The following is a 12,661-nucleotide window of genomic DNA, read 5'->3' on the forward strand; positions in this document are numbered from 1 at the left end:
GCATGGGGCTGTGTAGCATCACACTTTAAATCATTTTCTTATTTATCTCCATAACCAAAGTCTAATTCTGACTTGCTTTTTTTTTAAATTCGTTATGTCAACAGAAGTTGGTGCAGCCCATCGTCATTTGGATGGTTGTTATTTTTAAGCTTTTTAATTCATTGACTCATATCCTGCAATAATTCATGCAAAATGGGCTCTGAACTCCTTTGCAATATGCAGATTTGTGTGCAAATGAGCGTTACCTATGGTGTTCGCACTGAAGCGTTTTTCTTTGATGTACATTTCTGACATTCTGAGATTGTAAAGAAGAAAATAACTTTAAAAATTTTAAGAAACCTTAATTGAAGTTAACATAAAAGAAGATACATGGTGTTAATTGGTCTGTTTCAGGCATAATTTGGGCCTTTGAGACCATGTCCCTTACCCCCTGCCAAAGTGTCAAGACTCACATCTTTAATTCAACAATCTTTGTATTAATTACCTCTGGATAAGGTAAGCTTTGATTGGGAGTCCTTTATTGTAAAATTACAGTACATTGCCTGCTTTAAGATAAATAAATTAGGGCTGAACTTGAAAAAATCTCCATCCAACTGTGAATGCAAAAGTGCATTTGAGTATCAAATGCCAGATGAAAGAGCAGTTTTCATCAGACTTTCTTAATGGGAGAAAAGTGTTTTCTTTTCCTACTTCTCTTTTTTCATTGTTTTTGCACATTCAAATATGATACTTCAGCACAGTAGAAAGACAACCTTCATCAAAGGAGGAAATACTTGGATCATAGGGTTGCCAACATTTTCCCACCAAAAAGGCCACTTTTTACCCCAAGGGAACTCAATAATATCTTTGGAGGGTAACTTCCCAGCACACAGTGCACACACCATAAATGAATCAGTTAGTAGAATGAACAGAATATACTTTTTTATCCTTGCTAATTGCCTTTAGTAGACTCCCTATTAAGACTATTACCTGATTATATTTGAAAAAAAAAAAGATGGAAGGGAGAAGGGGAAACAAAAACTCTTTGAAAGATGACCTGTGGGCTGGATGGTTGCAGCTTAGGATATGTTTGTGAATGTAACAAAAGCCAGCTCGGGTGGTGGCCATGACACCTCTGGTGCCTACTCAGGCCCTGTTTCACCCTATCTTTAGAGCATTCCCGGGCACTGTTCTGCTTCTCAAGAGCAATGGGCCCTTGCCCTATCCATGCCCCTCTCAGGTGCTGGGCCCCTGCCCCAGGTAAGCTACTAGTTGCCATGGCTTTCTCAAACTTTGGCTTCACCCCTTCTCAGGTGCCACCTGCCTGGCCCCTAGCTGGGCTCAAAGCAGTCATGAACCCTTTGGACACCACTGGGACCTCCAAAACCACCTCTCACAGTCCCACTCAAACCACTGGTATAAACTATAACAAAGAAAGGAGGCCTCTGGCTATAACACCTACTAACCCACTCTGGGTCTGAATATAAACAGTGGCTACCTCTCTGTATCACAAGGCTTATCTTGGGTCATAGTCCTCTGCAAGGCAGCGGCAGTCTGATTACCTTCCCCAAAGTATCACCAGTGCCAGCTAGGAGCTCTCCTAGCTCCTCCTGTTCCTCTTTCCTCTGCAGCTCTAAGCCCTTGAGCAGCCTGATTGTCCTTTGTGCCTGTTACTGCTGGCTTTTGGCTGCAAACCAGCTAGCAGGTAGCTAGTTCCTTAGCTGCTAGCTTTCCCTGAGTTAGCTCACCCTGTTGCATTTTCCCGTTAAGTAACAGGGGCCTTCTGGCTCCCTGTTACAGTGAAAAGATAGTTTTAAGCCATCTTCGGTATCCCCCTCATCTGGGGGCCATCTAGCTGCCAGTTCAGTCCCTAAAACAAAGTGAGTAGTTTTAGGGCTGCTCTGATTCATATAGTCACCCATGTCCTTCAGCTGGTCACCTCCCCCACATTTATACTGGCCACAATTGTAGCATCTAAGAAGAGATGTGGGATAAGGTGTTTTATGGAGGCTTTGAATCATCTTAGGATTCCATTATGTGAGGGTAAAAAATAGTATTGTAAAAAATTAGCTTTTGTGCTTTGTAGACCAGTCTTAATGAACTGGAGAATGTGATCAGTGGCTTTGAGAAAGGCTGAAGCAATGTAGAATCTGGAGGAGATCAGAAATAGTAGGACATGCAAAATTCAACAGAGTTGGAGCCAAATTATGGGTAATGGTGTATATAAGTGCATACCTGGAGACCTACAAGCATCAAAGGAATGACAAACATGGTTTGGATTCGCCATTAAACCCATAGATAGGCTGATCATCCTCACCCTTGTAGTGATCACTGGGTTCAATAAACACAGGCATACATGAATGAAAAGAAATAACGATAATGAATTTACTGTGGAGCAGTAGGAAGACCTCTGCAGATGCTTGGTCTGTCATTTATTAATCTGATAGCGACTTAACTGAGGGACCATCTCACAATCACAAACTTTCTTAGTCTCCTTAGTTAGGGAGCATCTTTAAAGTACAGCTTCTATCACTACAGGCTTTGTGATGTAGGAGCTACCTCTGGACACTTTGAGGTTTGGGCTCCAGAGACAGTATTATCATTTTATGGTTATGAACTCCAAGCCAAGCATGGCAATCACAAGTATACAAAATTTGTTTGGGATTGGTAACAGTCCACATATTGGTACATATGAATAGTGCTTTATCAGCCTGTGGGCCCAAGTCTGAAGTCGCTTGCACCAGTGTAATAGTTTCTCATAATTTATATCAGTGGAAATAAGAGCTCCACTGCTTGTAGGCCTATTGCATTGGGTAGGGTGATAACAATTCTGCACTGGGTCATATTTTGATTTTGTTACACACAAACAGGCTGCGGTCTTGGAGCCAGATCCTAGGATCCAGCTTTTTCTGAAGCTACTGCAGCTTCCCCAATCGGGCCCCTGACACAGCGTGGGGCAGCTACATAATGCCTGCTACTCATAGCTAAGGTATTGTTCTGATAACAAAGCCTGAGGCCCTCTTATGGATTCTCTGGCCATAATTTCTTCCTGCAGGAACATCCCCTCACAGCCGTGCTAAGCCACAGATGGATTCTGCCTTTCCAGTGAATCTTCTACTGGTTTATTAAGTCAAATTTTAGGTTGCTTTGCTAGAGTGGGGGTCTTTCACTTACATGCATAACTCCTTGGAGTCAACACATATAAAACTAGCATAAATAAGGACAATAATTTCTTTGGAACACTGACATTTTGTAGAATTGGCTGGCCCATCCCATGAGTGCTGATACTTATTCAACATGTCTTCTGATTTGGAAATCCTTTGGAGACAGTGGCACCTTGAACCAACTCAGGAGTTGGTTGTATACTGCTGTAGCTATCACACAAGGCCACTATAATTTTCCTTCTTCTAGGTTTTCCCATACCCTAGAGGCAGCCTTGTCAAGAACCCTTTTGTCTGGCACAGTGTTTTCAAATCCAAACTCTGATAATTATCTGTGGTTCTGCTCCTGACTTGAAAGGCAAGTGCCAGGCATTGAATCCACATTCCCTTCAGTGTAAAAATTAAGAATAAGGAGAAGAGGCATTTCTATGGCTGCTTCTCCTTCCAGCACTTGACACCAAATGTACATGTAAAGCTGACCGTCAAAGACAAATGAGTTCAATAGAAAAGAGCAGACATATACTTGGATCTCAGTGTAATACAGTACAAATCAGTAGAAAGTACAGCACAAAGGCTTTGCATGGCAGACTATGCTAATCAGAAGAGGTGAGTGTTTTAGCTTATTTAAACGAGGACAGGGCATCCCTTAATCAAACAACAGAATCCAGAGGTACTGAAAGAGCCAAAGAAAGAATGTTGTTTGAAACTTTTCAACATGGATGGTGGATTTTTGAAATATCATTAAATGTGATGATCTAGGTTTATGGGAGGATAACGAGGTAAGTAACAAATATGTCAAAACTAAAGATTAAAAATTGTAATTATACTGGATGCAGGCAGATTGCTGGAAAAGTTTCCCATTACTGTGGCATATCTGTCAGGAAGGTGTAGTTAAATAATGGATTTTCATTTTGTTTGATTGATGTAGCATAGGGTACAGTGTGGTAGTTTTTTAACAGCTTCCATTGGACAAAATAAACCTGGATCTAAAAACCAACATGATCTTCCAATGCATATTGACGCTTAAAACCCCCAAATATATAAAAACAATATTAATTCATTTTCATACACCAGAATTTGGAAAGCTTTCTATAATTTTAATAGACTTCTAAGGAAGTAGCTATGATGATCTTTCATAAATATTAGTTGAAGTATTGCTCTGTCTTCTACCGTATAGAATCATGACACATGCACTCTTACTTTCCTTGTGGTTTCTATTATCCGTATGCAATTTTTTGCATACAAAAAATGAAGAGATATTCCACATAAAAAGAAGATATATTTCTAAAAAACCTACCAGCAAACAGTGCTGCATTTGACCAGGAAATATATTAAATGCATCTTAGGTGAAGAGACCTTTGCCATATCAGTATTATACAAAAAGACTACTTATTGGTAACTGGTTTTTGTTGAGACTATCACCTTTGTAGAGGCGATTCTAAGGAAATAGAGTTTATTTTAAGTTGATATTCATTAGAAAGCTGCTAAGTCACTAGAGACAGACTGGTTGCAAAATAGGATATCTGAATTATATTTTCATTGCAGATAGGACAATATAATATCCAGTAATTATGGTTGAGAATCCTCTGATTTATTGCTGTAATAGGCTATGTTGTATTACAAGATATTTTGAGCTCTCTATATCTATCTCTTCTAATTTTTTTTTATTTAAAGTGAATTTAATACATATGAGAAGTGCTAAATTGACACCTGTGAAGACAGAAGTCCTTCATTTGTCAAAATAAAACCTCCTCTGGACTTTGATCTTTTCCACATGCTTTAGGTCCTCATTCAGGGCCTGATCTAACTCAAATGAAGTCAAATGGGAAGCCTTTCAGTTGACTTCAGGAGTGTTGGATGATTAACTAATTGATAGATTAACTAATGACAGACATGGTTCTTTGAAGGCATGAGGAATTTATGTTTAATGTTGTCAGATCTTTTGATCAAATATATGTCCCTTTCCGGTTACAAACAGCTGGAAAAAAACTAAATACCAGACAGAAGAAAGTACATGCACTAAACAGTAAGCTCCTGTGAGCTGAATTTTCTAAGACTGTAATTTGAAATCTGTTGAGGGACAAACTCTGGTCCCTTTTACTCCAGTGTAGTTCCTCTCTGCAAGAGGTTTAACAAGCTCCTTCCATGACCTAGGTTGGGGGGTGGGGGGAAAGGGCAATGGCTTATTTATGCTAACCACTGGAGAGTGGGGCAGGTGGGAGAGGGTGAAGGGGGAGCAGAGTCTTACCTGCCCCAGCTGTCTGCACACTACTACAGCTCTTGCTGTAGCAATATGGGCTGGGGGTGCTGCAGTTGAGGGACAGGTTCACTTCATATTAGCTTCACAGAACTACTGCATGGGCTCCCAGGTGCCCTGTTCACTCGCTGTACCCCCAGATAGGCTATTGGGCACAGGGCTGCAATGACCTGGTTGCTACAGTTGGGCAGCACAGGGAAACACCTCCTGTGACAAAGACCTTCTGGGGCAAGTCAGCACCCCAGGCTAGTGCCCTGCTTGTCCCCACTCCCCTTATGCTACTGATGCCAGGTGCTAAATAGGCAGGAATTTGAGAGGCTGTACTTGGGATCCACAATGCAACTTGAGACATGGGAGGAAGGGTAGGTGTAAGGAAAGAGGGCTTTATATTAAGTGGAGGTTTGTTAAAACTCTGGAGACTACTGTAGGCATCGACTGGAACAGTGTCCATGGACTGACAACCGTACTGCTCAGTGGCCTAGGGCAGGGCACAGATTTAAGACCCCATCACAGTGTGCTGGACGTGCCGGTCATCCCGGAGTCTAGGGGTGACAGTCAGCCCCCCACTCCACTGTGGAGAAGAAGCAGTGGCCAGGAGCACATCCTTATCTGGAGCAGAGAGCTGGACTGGTGAGTTGAGGAAACCCTTTACCTTCCCTGGGGAAGCAGGACAGCAGCAGGCAAGGCATTGGGATCCTGAGGAGTGGCAGAGCACCAGGACGAGCGTCCCTGGGAGCTCGGGGCACAGGCAGGCACTCAGAATAAGATTGGCGAGCCGCGAGGTGTGTGGGTTGCCTGGCCAGTCATCTGGAGCAGGGGTTTAGAGCAAGGTCCCCTGGGAGCTGCCTGTGCTGCTGGCCCTCTGCCACTGACTGCTCCAGAGGGGACTCGGTCCTGTCCCTTATTCTGCAGCACAGGATGGAGTCCCTGAGGTTTGTGCTTGGGTCATGCTGATTGCTGCAGGAGCCTACTCTGTTGCTTGTTGCTTTTCTTTTTTGTTGCCATGGAGGCTCACCCTTCTGCCTCTTTGGGGGGTTGGGGTTTGATACAATTTGATTGCTGCAGACCAGAAGCGCTTAACCTGTTGCAGTCTGTTGCTTACTGCTGTTGGAGCTGCTGGGAGCGAGCACCTTGCTTCCTTGCGGTAGCACCTCAGTAGTGGCTGAAAGCTGCCAATTACCCTACCTGTAGTTCTTGAGTCAAGGGTTGACTAATGCATTCTGGTTTGTTTTGCGATTCTGGTTATGCCATTTAAGTTCACTTGTAAATAACCTTTCCTGTTGTTCTTGTTTTGTAAATAAAGTGCAAATAGTTAAATCAGTTAAGTGCTAGACCTTCTTGGGCCCACGGGCTGCTCTGTGGGGAGCAGGGGCCAGCTGGAAAGTAAATTGGTGCTGGCCAGAAGCCCTGCCCCACTCTCACCACACCATCCATCCCTGATATTGGGCAAGGGTGGCAACTATTGGGCCGCCACCCGGGTTACACACATAAAGTATCCCAGATACTAAATAAGTATCTTGCCCTCCTTTACATGAGAAACATTCGGTTGTTTGGAGCAAATGCTTGCTATACCTGATGATTCATCTCACCAATATTCAAGCCAGAATAGAAAAAAATGAAAGCAAGAGTCTTTGATAGCTTTGCCTCCTTGATTTGCTGGGAGATGTGGAATGCCCCCATGAGTGTTAGAATTCATGTTGAAGATAAAGAAACTAAGGGGTTAAAAGTGGCACTACATCAGGACAGTATACTTCACAAGCTAAAAGTAAAATATTTTTGTATCCATCCATCTATCCATCCATCCAATTTAGCTGCTCTCTGGTTTACAGAATCACTCAAATGCTACCTTAACTTTGATGCTCCGTTTGTCTTAAAATGTGTGTAAATGAGTAAGAAATCATGCTACTGTCAGCATTACCAACTGCGTGTCTTTGTCAGAGCAAAGAGGAACTAAGAATGGCTAAAGGGATTTCACAGTGAGCATGGTCCCATCCAGGACAGCAATGTGGATACCCTTGGAGGTTTACTGCCTGCTACGGAGCATGCTACCCCTCCAGTCCTGAGAGAGGTAAGAAATGGACTGTGTGTCAGACCCTGTGATGCTCCAGCCTAGGGTTGTGCATGGGGGTGCAGTGGGCCAGTAGGGGGGCGCTTCTGCACTGAGCCACCCACCTCACTGTGCCTGACCAAAAACCATGCCTCCAGTGTCTCTCCTGGGGTGCCTATGTCCAGCCAACCCCCTTCCTGGAGCCCACTTGCAAACCTGGGGTAACTGTCACCACCACCCTGGCCTGGGTCTTTGTTAGGGCTCTTTGCAGCCTGGGGTACACAGACCCTTTAGACCTTGGGGTCACTTAACCCACCATGGGATTTTGGGGTGCTTCTATTAGCTTGAAGCATTCACAAGCAGCCTCCAGTACAGGAAGAAAGTAAAAAGCTGAGTCCACCTTAGTCAGCCTAGTAAAGTGAGCTAACAAGGCTGGTCCCTTCCCTCTTAAGCACACACAGTGAGGCATGCTAAGACATAAATTTATTGATCAAAGAGGGATAGGGTGAGGCGGGAATACAAAACTACATAATATAGAAGGAAAACTACCTTGAGCAAAACAGTATAGGCTGCTTAGCCTTTTGATACATGACTAAAACACTTAAATCTAAGTTTTTGGCTAAATTTCAGGTAAGTTACTCACATATACACCCAGACAGAGACAGAGAGAGAGAGTGTGTGTAAGATGTCTCCCACTCCAAAGTGGGGTGGTCCCTTTTTATAACTTTTTGTGACCTCATCACTAAGTCCCAACCAGAAGCAGGCCCACTGGATGCTGACCAATGGTTTTAAAAGATATCGCTGCCACCAGGTGAGGTGAGACGCTCAGGACAATACAAAAGCGAGTTCCCCCCTCTCAAATGGTTGTGTGCTTACAGCCGCGAGGCAGACTGGGAGGTGATTTTACCACACGTGTGTTAGAATCCACTGACATTCCAGTCCAGGGTTGTGCATGAGGGCCATAACGAATGTTAGCAAATACATGGCTCCTCTGGCTAACTCCCTCTTTGCCACATGTCCTTCCTGTCCCTCCCAGGCCCCTGCCATAATGAAATATGTCCTATTGCCCTGCTACCATCTCCAAAAACTGGCAGAGTAGTAACTTTTATTAAGTTTTACTTGTGGAGAGAGTTCTCCAACAATGGGGGTGTATCAGTGGACATAACAGCCTCAGAAACATAAACTATGGAATCAAAGATCCTGGAACAGGAGGTAAACCAGGCTGTAGGGGCATCTCTAGATGAGCGTGTAAGCGCAGTTTGCAGCCCCAGGAGGCCCCCAGGATCCCAGGTAAGGCTGCTCGGGCCAGCCCAGGTGCTGACCCTAGCTTCTCCTATCCCACTCTAGGGCAACTTGCCATGCACCAGAGTGTACGTGCAAGGGTGTTCTCTGGGGACAACTAGCAGTGGCACAAATATGTGCCGCTGCTAGTTGTCCCTGGGGAAATGCATGTTCCTGCCTGTGGGGATGAACCACAGGAGTACAAAATACCACAAACTGATCTGTCATGGTGAGCTTTAACTGCAGCACATTCAAGGAATGAGTTGAAAGCTGAGAGATGAAGAAGGGATATTAATGTCAGCAGACATTCATAGAATCATAGAAGTAGGGTCGGAAGGGACCTTATAGATCTTCAAGTTTGACCACCCCCCCCGCCTGGGCAGGAGAAAAAAGAAAAACTGGACTCAAATGATCCCAGCTCGGTAGGAATCAAGCTTCCTCTTAAAGACCCCCAGGGTAGGAGCCAGAATTACTTTACATTACTTTACAGTTAGGGCTGCCAGGCTCTGCAGTGGGCTCCCAAGGGAGGTGGTACTCTCTCCTACCTTGGGGGTCTTCAAGAGGAGGCTGGACAGATATTTGGCTGGGGGGATATGACCCTGGCACCCATTCCTGCCCAGGGCAGGGGGTTGGACCTGATGATCTGTTTAGGTCCCTTCCAACCCTAAGTACTATGATACTGTGATACAAAAGAAAAGAAAATGAATTGTTCTACAGATTGTGAATCTATGTAAGATGGGGTAGAGAACTGTCTGGAGAAGTTTTCCTCTGAAACGGTGCTTGAAGGAAATAACTTTTTTTTCCCCACAGAATTTTACTATGAAAAGTAGTAAAACAAATGTTATGATGATTGAATAAAAAGAGGCGAGAGAGTTGAATCTTGGGAAGCATTTCTTTAAAAGTTTACTCAAGGACTCAGGTATTTGTCTTGAACTAAATTAGGTGTTAGCCCCTCATTGTCTGACTTAAGCCCCACTGAAGTCATTTTGAAGACTCACTTGGGAGATGGACTGTTTGTAATGATCCCTTGCAGGTAATGACTAAGATAAACAACCAACTATATCATTCACTAATTCTGCTGAATACATGGCATTTTTGTTATAAGTTAATTATCCAGACTAAATCTTCTTTGCTAGCTACATGGTGTCTGAAACAAGTCATTTGCAGGACTCACTTCTTTTGCTTCAGCTACAGTCTGAAGATCTTAGTGATATCAGCAGTGTCAGCACATTTAAGCAACTATGCTGTCCTGCCACGAATGAGGCAAGTCTAGAACATCACTAAGATAAGCCGTACAATTCTATCCATTCCTTGTCACAACAGTTGGACAGCCCTTGGCTAAAACATAGAAAGGTGCCTTTCTCCTTCTGTTATTCATGGGTTTTTGCCTGTGAGAGTTTTGACCTATGCTTGCCAAGGGTGAGTGTGCATAGAGCCCTGGACCTTCTCAGACAGAGCTCAGCCTATTGCATGTGCTCAGTAGCCAACTGCATGAGGAGTAGATTGCAAACTGTTCTAAAGTGCCAAAAATGCTATTTGGGTAGGTAAAGTGAGATCAGCTTCTGCCCTTATTTTTTCCACTTTCATTTGACTTCTGCCTGCAATAAAGGCAGGACAAACCCTTTTTACAAATTATTTGGACAAACCCTTTGTCCAAATATATAAAATATTGTCACACTATGTTGAGTCACTCCTCATGTCAAGTGCATTTGCTCAAATGCTTGATTCTTACACTTTGTGTAACATCTCCTTGGGGAACATCCAATTTGCCTTCATTACCTGTCCTGCTGGAAACTAAAGCACTAAATAGTTTAAACTTATTGCATGCTACCAGCTGTCAGTAGTCCATTGGGCTGCCTATGAGATTGGTAGCTGCTATAGTTCTAATTCTGTCTCTGGTACTAACTCTCTGTTCTGACTTATGCAGTTTAACCTCTATGACTTTCACCATCTGTGAAATGGGTATAACGGTACTTAGTTATGTCCAATTATACAACAACAGCAACAATAATAACTATTATGATGATGATGATGATGATGTATATGGCCTTTGAGGATTCAATACAAAATGTGCATCTCTTAGAAGAATGTATACAAATAGGAGACTCTGACTCAGAATGGAAATGGTCCTGAATATTCTTGGTTTTGTCCAGGTTTTGAAGTTGGGAGCTAGACTCTCATTGGGTTTAGAAAAAACTGTATTTTGGAACTTTCAGGTGTTTAAGGAGTTTGCCCAAACCCAAACCACTAATAGAGGTTATGGACAAAATGGAAAGAACATAATTGATTATTAATTATTTAGAGAAGCTTTTTGTTACAAATGCGGTAGCAGCTATTTTGAGAGAGCTTGAGGTCTATAGTGCTGCCACAAAAATGTTTGTACTATCTTCCCACATGCAAAAGAAAGACCTTATAAATAACATAGACTTTATCCTCGATTTATGGGCAAATAAGATTTTTTCAAAAGGGGCTTTATTTACAAGTCTCTTCCTGATTTAGCATGCTGCTCCACAAGGAACCTATGACTTTAACCAAGTGGCACATTTTCTACACATTATGGTAATAAGTAACAATTTAACAATGGGATCTTTCTGGCAAAGATATTGCTGAGACCTACCTCAGTCTTTTTTTCTTCCTGTTTCTGGCAACTGTAGCATTGATATCTAAGAATACAAGAAGCTGCACTCTGATAGCTGCACCTCTCAGTACTGTACACATTTTCTTTTAAAGAAAATTATGGATATATTGCTTGTGTGAAAAATGCTAAAATATTTGTGTGTTTTTTCCCATTTTATGTCATGAAGAAGTAGAAGGGCACTGCCCTGAGTCCTAAGAATCCCAAAATATTTATGCAGGGGAGAGACAAGTTCTGTGTATGTGCAATGTATTAAGAAATGACAGGAGCAGGCTTTTTCCAGTGTGTTAAGAAATACCATTTTATGATGGCTAGACTGGATTTAAAGTAGCCTCTGAGTTGACTGAGCTAGTGCTACATCCTTTTCAATATGACTCCACCTACGCTAGAAGAAATGGGTCACTGTGACAAGGTTTAGTTTCAAACCAACTCCTTAAACTCCAGCTGAAGCCCAAGAAACTCCCAGTGCAGATCACAGAGCCCTGGGGTCATATGCTCACAGCAAGATGCTGTGCTTAGCAAGTGGGTCATTCCCTTCAGCACCAGCTGCAGTTTCCAGATGATTTACTTGAACTCCTTGTCACTAAACCCAGTCCTTGCTGCATTGAAGTAAAAAAGAGTTTAGCTGTTGACTCAGATAGGACCTGGCTTTGGTCCCATCACTAATTCTGTGATAATTATGCTGAATTAAAGAATGTGACTGAAAAATATTGATCAAGGGATGCAGTGCTAAACACAGAGTCAAATAGAACTGCTACACTGATAACAAGTACCCAGTTTCTATCACAAAATATGCTCCTCCTGCCAAAAACCCACTGCATTTAATTTGATGGCTATATGATTGATAATCTCTTATTTCAAACTTGTGGAAAGGTTTGAACGGGACTAAGAGATGCCTTTGTTCTTCAGTGATGCTCAGGCATTAAATTCTGAACGCATGCTGTCTCAGAGTATTGGTTACAAAAAATCCTTGCCTGATCATGAAAAACATTCTGAATTGCTTATTCTGACTTAATAGCTTGATTGTTGTGTGGTAGGAAAGCTTTTGTTCTGGCAAAAGAATCAAGAATAGAGGCTACATGGGCAGAGTGAAGAAAATCACTGACTTCGCTGCTTTCAACTTGCTGTAGCTGATTAAAGAGACTGGAGAGGTTTTCCAGAAATAGCCCCAGTTAGGTCTAGGGCCCCTGTAATTGAATTGATTGCTTAATTACTTTTGGACAACAGAAAAGGGAAAAAACTGATTAAAATGCTGTACAGAAGAAAAATGAACACCTGTTTTGTGTAAATTCTGCAGCCAG

General features: G+C 42.7%; 1 long non-coding RNA gene across 1 annotated transcript in view; it reads left to right on the forward strand.

Moving 5' to 3' along the window:
- The first annotated feature begins 374 nt into the window (after window positions 1–374).
- LOC109303358 overlaps window positions 375–12,661 on the forward strand; it is an 82,220-nt gene continuing 69,933 nt past the window's right edge. The window contains exon 1 of the long non-coding RNA XR_002099071.1: window positions 375–495. This is a non-coding gene — a long non-coding RNA (uncharacterized LOC109303358). The remainder of the gene's footprint in view (window positions 496–12,661) is intronic.

This window comes from Gavialis gangeticus, unplaced genomic scaffold, assembly GCF_001723915.1.
Source record: "Gavialis gangeticus isolate Ggan-Ray unplaced genomic scaffold, GavGan_comp1, whole genome shotgun sequence".
Classification (NCBI taxonomy): domain Eukaryota; kingdom Metazoa; phylum Chordata; order Crocodylia; family Gavialidae; genus Gavialis; species Gavialis gangeticus.